The 7,500-nt window shown below is 30.6% G+C and overlaps 4 non-coding genes across 4 annotated transcripts; 2 read left to right on the top strand and 2 right to left on the bottom strand.

Annotated features, from left to right (window-relative positions):
- Positions 1-2,309: 2,309 nt before the first annotated feature.
- Positions 2,310-2,381, top strand: TRNAC-GCA (transfer RNA cysteine (anticodon GCA)). The gene has a single exon. It is a non-coding gene; the product is annotated as a tRNA-Cys (tRNA).
- Positions 2,382-5,459: 3,078 nt separating this feature from the next.
- TRNAD-GUC (transfer RNA aspartic acid (anticodon GUC)) lies at positions 5,460-5,533 on the bottom strand. Its single transcript has one exon. It is a non-coding gene; the product is annotated as a tRNA-Asp (tRNA).
- Positions 5,534-5,852: 319 nt separating this feature from the next.
- Positions 5,853-5,936, bottom strand: TRNAY-GUA (transfer RNA tyrosine (anticodon GUA)). The gene has a single exon. It is a non-coding gene; the product is annotated as a tRNA-Tyr (tRNA).
- Positions 5,937-7,035: 1,099 nt separating this feature from the next.
- TRNAT-GGU (transfer RNA threonine (anticodon GGU)) lies at positions 7,036-7,107 on the top strand. The gene has a single exon. It is a non-coding gene; the product is annotated as a tRNA-Thr (tRNA).
- The last annotated feature ends 393 nt before the right edge of the window (positions 7,108-7,500 follow it).

The raw sequence follows: 7,500 nt of genomic DNA, 5'->3' as shown, positions 1-7,500 counted from the left end.
TCAATTTTCGCCCATGAACTATTTGTGTCAATGGATTAGTTCGATCTAAAACTTGAGATAATGGGTGTAATCCGAAAAAAGATTCAAATGTGGTTGTTAATGGAGTTGAAGTTACCAAATTCTGAGGAGTCGGTATTAATTTATGCCTAATTGCTCCACATATAGTTCCTCTAACCATATTTTCTAAACGAACTAGAGCCAATCCGAATTGATCTTGTAAGAGATCCGCAACAGAACGAATCCGTTTATTTTTCAAATGATTCATATCGTCAAGTGTACCCATTCCAAATTTAAGTCCAATCAAATGATCTGCAGCTGCCAATATATCTCGCTGTAACAAAAATGTATTGTTCTCAGGTATATCAAGATTAAGTCTCTGGTTCAGATTTCGTCGACCAATCCTTCCTAATTCACATCTTTGTTGAAAGAATTTCTTTTGTAATTCCTTACATAAGGATTCAGAAAATACCGGATCTCCGCCTACACAAGAAAATTGTTGATAAAACTCCAAAATGGCATTTTCTTTTGATCTAATTTTTTTTTTCTCCTTATCATTCAGGAAAGACAAAAAAATTTCAGGGTAGCAAACATTCTCGAGAATTTCTCTTAGATTCGAACCCATAGCTGATGATAGAACTAGAATAGATATTTTCTGTTTCCTACTCACACGAGCCCATATCCTTGCTTTTCGATCAATCTCTAATTCTAATCTTCCTCCCCAATCAGATATTATGGTGCCGGTATAGACCGAAATTCCGTTATGGTCCAATTCTGACCGGTAATAGATACCGGGGCTTTGCAATATTTGACTGATGACAATTCTGTATAGTCCATTTACTATAGAAGTTCCCAGGGAATTCATTAGAGGAATGTTTCCAATCAAAATTGTTTGTTCTTGCATATCCCTACGGGTTTTCCAAATTAATCCTGCGGATACGTATAATTCAGAAGAATATGTGAGTGATTCATATACAGCATCTCTTTCTTTTATCAATGGTTCTACCAATTTATATGTTTCCACAAATAATTGAAATTCAATTTCTTGATCTGTATCTTCAATTTTTGGAAACTTAGAAAGTTCTTCTGTTAAGCCATGATCAATGAACCTACAAAACCCTTCAAATTGTATCTGATTAAACGCAGGTATTGTAGACATTCTCTCATTTCCACCCCCAAGCATTTTATTTATTTCCCATTTATAAAAAAAATCCCATTATTTGCTTAAAATGGATCGATCTAGCAATGATGGAATTTATATTATGTTTACTGAATCACATGAAATTTTACCTAACTTCATAGGTGTAATAGATGTAATGCATGAAATACATATGAACGTAGGAATAAAGAGACTTTGATACTCAAATTAAATTGGAATTTGCAACAACTACAAATGAATTGGTAAATTCTATTTAGAATTATGGAGTTTTGTATAAAATATCTATATCAAAACAAAAGTGAGTCAATTTCTACCATTATTATGATATTCCAATCGGATTGGGTACTATAAATAGATTCGGGATTTGATCTGAAGAAACAATATAGAATTTTTTTTATTTAACAACATGGAACTTTTTCGTAGATTTCACTGTTAAAAAAAATTCGCATAGAAGAGAGATATTTTACCTATACCTATATTTTTTTTAGTAGAATTCGTAGAATGCGATTGAAGTATGTATAAGGACTTGTATTTATTAATAAACATGTGCAGATATATATATATAGTTAGTTATATATATCGCCTCCTTTATTACAGTTCTATGGGGAACATCACATGTCGTACTCTATCAAAAATTTATATTTTCTATTTAATGATAATGAAAAAAAAATTCTAAAAACAGAATTCCGAACATTTCCTATAAACATCTTATATATATATAAGATATTAGATTTAGATAATAGTAATCGTTTATGTTCTGGGGTTTACATATACTCATAATCGCTATTAAAATTGTCATTAATAAGGATTTTTTTATGGTTATGGAAACGAATCAATACGGATGGATTAGTAATGATTAGTTATCTATCAATTTTTATTTATTTAGGTAAGGTATCCATTTTTGGATTGTTTTCTTATATCATTAGGGAAACCGAATTTGCAATTTCAATCCAAGAATCATTTATGAATTCACAGTCAATAGTTAAAGTTAACGGTTCCCATTTGTCCTGATTTTTTGCTTTTGTGAATGAAAATCCACATTTTTTTTTCAATAGAAAAAGCAAAGTTTTGCGGTTTTTCGTTTTAGATATTGTGTGTTGTAAGATACTATCTATCTAAGAGATAGAGCCAATCCAATATTTTGTATCGTTTTGGCGGCATGGCCGAGCGGTAAGGCGGGGGACTGCAAATCCCTTTTTCCCCAGTTCAAATCCGGGTGTCGCCTCAGCAACAAACAAAAGAATCAAAATACCCTCTTCTGTTTTGCTGATATAACTTTATCATTTTTTTTAGAAGAAAAGCATCTTTAGATTTGCTTGATTCTAAGCATCGTTGGGGTTCTCTAAAATGTTATAAATCCTTGCGTATAGGTTTCGTTTCCAGAATTTAGTAGAGTAATGAAAAATAATCGTTAAATCTTGAGATGATAGCCCTTCGACTACTAATGTAGTGTCTACTCATTGGGTCTTGAATTAGGGAATATAATTTCATTTTTCCTTACGGAAAGGAGGAAGATACTTGATATACGGACTCATGAAAGTATCTGAGTACTCGAGCATTCAATCAATATTATATTGAATGAATAATTGGCTTTTTTTTTTATTTTAATCTTAAAAAAAGAACTTATTTCTTTTCGATAAGCTCTAACCACGCATGTAATAGGCCATCCCATCTTCCGATTGTCTCTATGAAACAATCGGGGGGACAGTAAAGATTAGATCAAATGAGAAAGGAATAATAGTAGGGTTATGTGATAGATACTATCTTGATTCTCTATTTTGAGACTTTTTACTTAATGTAATGAAATGCAGGACAACAAAAGAAAGACTAGGTCTTATTATTCCTACATGTTACTAACATTCTTTTGATACTTCCAAGAGTTTTTCTGCCTCTTTTATTTATTTGTACTGAATTTTTTCGATTATACTAGAAATCATATAATAACTTGGGATAATTCGATTTTTTGTATTGTTTCATCAATGGTGTTGTGCCCGAATCTCTTTTTGACTATGCGCTAGTGATTCCACTATTATTAGTGAATAATAATTATTAGTGAGCAATAATGGAATAATTCTTTTATATTCATAGAGATAGGGGACATAATTCACATGGATATGGTAAGTCTCGCTTGGGCTGCTTTAATGGTAGTCTTTACATTTTCTCTTTCCCTCGTAGTATGGGGAAGAAGTGGACTCTAGAAGTACTACTAATTGAAAAATAAAACTGTATTGTTTTTGGTTTATTTTATAGATCGTTCTGCAAAACTTTTTTTCTTTTATTTTGAAAAGTAAAAAAAAAAAGAGTTCGGATTATAAGTTTTTAAGTGGATCCATACTTTCAACACGAAAGAACATAGACATAGTGGTTGTCCAATGAGATACTACGCATAATAATATACTACCTCATAATAAGATAGTACCTCGGGGTAGCCACCCACATATTACGTGCTTACCACTTCTTTTATTTATTATTATTAGTATTTTAGTTATTTTCAAAATAGGATTTTTTCTTGTTTTAGGGAACTCATTTCATATCATGCTTCAAACGTTAAATAAAAATGGGGTTTGCTAATTCTTTTCGAAATCCGAAGATAAAAAGTTCCCATGGAACCGAACTCCTGGATCATCTGTCAACTGCTCAATCAATTACTTCTTTCGAATGCTAAAAAAAAATTAGTGGCCTTTCGATTATTTGATTTCAGATTCATTCTAATCAACATGAATTATGAAGCAAAGAAATAGAATTGGGCCACTATGTATATTAGATTAATATTACATATATGTAATTGATATGATATCTATATATAAATAGAAAGATATATATTGTATATTCATCTATATTCAAATTGATCGATATTCAACCTCTATTTTTATAGAGTACAATTTTATATTTATACACTTCAATAACAATAATAGATAGTATGGTAGAAGGATTCATATATTTCTTTCTACCATACTATCGGATCTTATCGAATACTTCTCTCGTAGAATACTGATAATTCTAGTCCGCCAATTTCATTTAAGACGCGAAATTTTAATGCTTTTCATTTTTCTTATCTTCAATCATTGATAAGAACTAAAACGTCAAGGTTAATTCAAATTAATCACTTTGACTGATTGTTTTTACGTATATTATAAGTAAAAAGGCGGTCGGAACTAGAATGAACAGTGCAGTAGCAATAAATGCGAGAATATTTACTTCCATAATATCATCGTTTCATTTTTTATTCGCAATAACTCGGGATTTAATCCCATAGAGATGATAAATGTTTCGCTTGTAAATTCAAGGGGATGCGTTGCATCTCGATGATATCGAATCGTATTAAAATATCATGAATAACAATATCGGAGCTATCAAATCGATTCATCGTCGAGAATTGAATAGTATAACATAGGAAGATCTTTTATCCATACCGAATTTAAACAAAATGGGATTCCTGATGCAATCAAGAATTTCGTTACTTTTTTTTATTTATAATTTTTTGCATTCTTTCTTTTCTATAATCTACTGCCCTCTTATTCAATGCAATCATCTGATGAAGTCTCATCAGACTACCTTTACCCTTACATTGTTTATAAACAAACTCAAGCAAAGAATAGCAGCGAAATTCAAAAAAGGAAAAGGAGGTAGGTTCGAACTAAACTCCTTCCTTTTTTTGTACTTATAAAATCTTCTTAAAAAAAAGAAATAAAAACGAAACTTAAACTTTCAAAAATTCTTAATTACCTCACTAAGAGAGATAGATGGGATCCTTGTTTGTATTAATATCCTCTTTCCTTGAATTAGTAGTGGGACGTATATATCAAAAGTTAAGTGTTAAATTTTAATAAGATAGATTATTTCAAATTCAAATTAGTAATTGAATTTACTAATTGAGGTTACAAAAAATCGGAGCCAGAACGGATATATTTTGCTTTCAGACGAAAAATTAGATCAAAGTTTACTATGTAAACTTTATTTTGTATCGTCCAAATTCCCTTTATGTATGTGCTTTCCGGAAACGTATAGTACTCTATTTCATTAGAAAAATCGGGCGTAATCAACTAGACCCAGTACGCCTTCGAATCCTGAATATGATGCTACCAATAATTGTGGTAATTCACATATGGCACATATGTCTTTCTCCCATCAATTAGTACTCGTTGAAGAAATCAAAATTCCCATATTTTTTTGTTGAAAAATGTGGAAAAAAAATAAGAGAGATCCCGTTTGGAATAAAATTCAGTTATGTTATTTGTTCTCTCTTTCACAGGAAAGGAAGAGATTAATTGATGTATTTTTTTTTTATTGGATTTGGATCCATCGGGACTGACGGGACTCGAACCCGCAGCTTCCGCCTTGACAGGGCGGTGCTCTGACCAATTGAACTACAATCCCAGGGAAATAAAGTGTACAACATATGTTGTTGATTTAATTTCCTTCAAACCTTTCTATGTAGATTTTTGATTCGAATTGTCATATTCTACCAGACAGAGACGCGAGTAATAAAGTAATAGATTGATATGCGCGGAGACATGGACTTTAGTGTGAGAAGCATGGATTAATATTTATTTTTTCGTTATTGTAAAATTGATTGATTATCAATCTGTCAATGAATAAAAAAAGAGTTTTTTTTTTTTATTCTTTCATATCAAGTCAAGTATTTCTGTAGAAGGACAAATAGGTTATATCATTTTATGGTGGATACGCGATATATTGGGCCGAGCTGGATTTGAACCAGCGTAGACATATTGCCAACGAATTTACAGTCCGTCCCCATTAACCGCTCGGGCATCGACCCGGGAAGAATCAATTCCAAGCTTGTTGATAATCCATGATCAACTTCCTTTCGTAGTACCCTACCCCCAGGGGAAGTCGAATCCCCGCTGCCTCCTTGAAAGAGAGATGTCCTGGACCACTAGACGATGGGGGCATACTTGCCCGACTGCCATCATACTATGATCATAGTATGAATAGTTTTTTGAAATTGTCAATATAAAATAAATATAATGGACTAATATGATGCAATTCGACGTATTTTTCTTTCTTTCATTATTCCATCGAAATTTTTTTATTTGTGATTTCTATTTATGAATCGTTCATTCTAATCACCATTCCCCATATAATTCTATATAGAAATTATTTTATTTTAAATTGCATTTTTTTTTATTTATTTCATTTAAATAATATACATAAATTTGCAAATTGGAATATATAGTTATATTACTTATATTATAGAATATCAAATGAAAATAGTGATTAGTAGTGATTAGAGGAAACCTCTAAAATAAACAAAAATAATAAATATTAGAAAAAAAAATATTCTTTTTTTATTTTATTCTTTTTTTATTTAAATAATACGAAGGCTAGTACCCTTCGGGAATTGGTCTGCCATATGCTATAAACAGGATTAAACTCCATTTCTCATACTTTCACTCATTGATTCACTCATTGTTAAGATTAGGTTAGGTATATTTCGATCTCACACTAAGCCAAGAAATTAAAAAACGATAAATTTTGAAATCTGGGGATAGGGATCAACAAGTTATTGAAAATTTTTTTCTCGCCAAATAGAATTGCTTTATCAATGATTCGGTGAATGTATCTATGTTCAATTCGTGTGTGTACATGTATGAATCAAATTCATTTCGTTAGGATGGGGCTCATCAATTTAATTAGGGATCGGTCGTATGATGAAACAATTCATTGCATTGATCAAATCCAATATCAAAAAACTATTTTACCTATACTCATTAGATAAATCCAATTTTTCGTTACTCAATGAGCGACTATGTAGATAAGATATATTTATGTACATATCTTATTATTTATAATTTATAATAATTATATACACTCAACTCATCGTGGCTAGTGTCTGACTCAGAAATTGAATCAAATAGGCCTTTTTAACTCAGTGGTAGAGTAACGCCATGGTAAGGCGTAAGTCATCGGTTCAAATCCGATAAGGGGCTTTGGCTTTTTTCATAAAACTCCAGCCGTAGTATTCATATTTGATTGAGGGGAGAATAGACGACATATTGTTTTTTTTTTTTGTAATAAAAAAAGTACAAACCCTATCATTTTAATTTCATTTTTTTATAAAAAAGTTATCTTTAATTATACCAAGTTATTATTATAATGAATAATATAATAGTAATTATAGTTAGAAACTCAAAATTAGAAATTATATAGTGACACATTTTTTTATTATTTTGATTCTAGAATTTCTAATTCTAGAATTTATATATTTTCTTATTCTATAGAATATATAAATTCTATTATTTTATTCTAGATTCTATTCTAATCCTTAGAATAGATTCAAATAATCTATCATGATTCTAATGACTCATCATAAGTTGTTTCCT

The sequence above is a fragment of the Cucumis melo genome, unplaced genomic scaffold (genome assembly GCF_025177605.1).
Source record: "Cucumis melo cultivar AY unplaced genomic scaffold, USDA_Cmelo_AY_1.0 utg000785l, whole genome shotgun sequence".
Lineage (NCBI taxonomy): Eukaryota > Viridiplantae > Streptophyta > Magnoliopsida > Cucurbitales > Cucurbitaceae > Cucumis > Cucumis melo.
The sequence above is the reverse complement of the archived record's forward strand: the minus strand, read 5'-3'. Positions and strand labels throughout refer to the sequence as shown.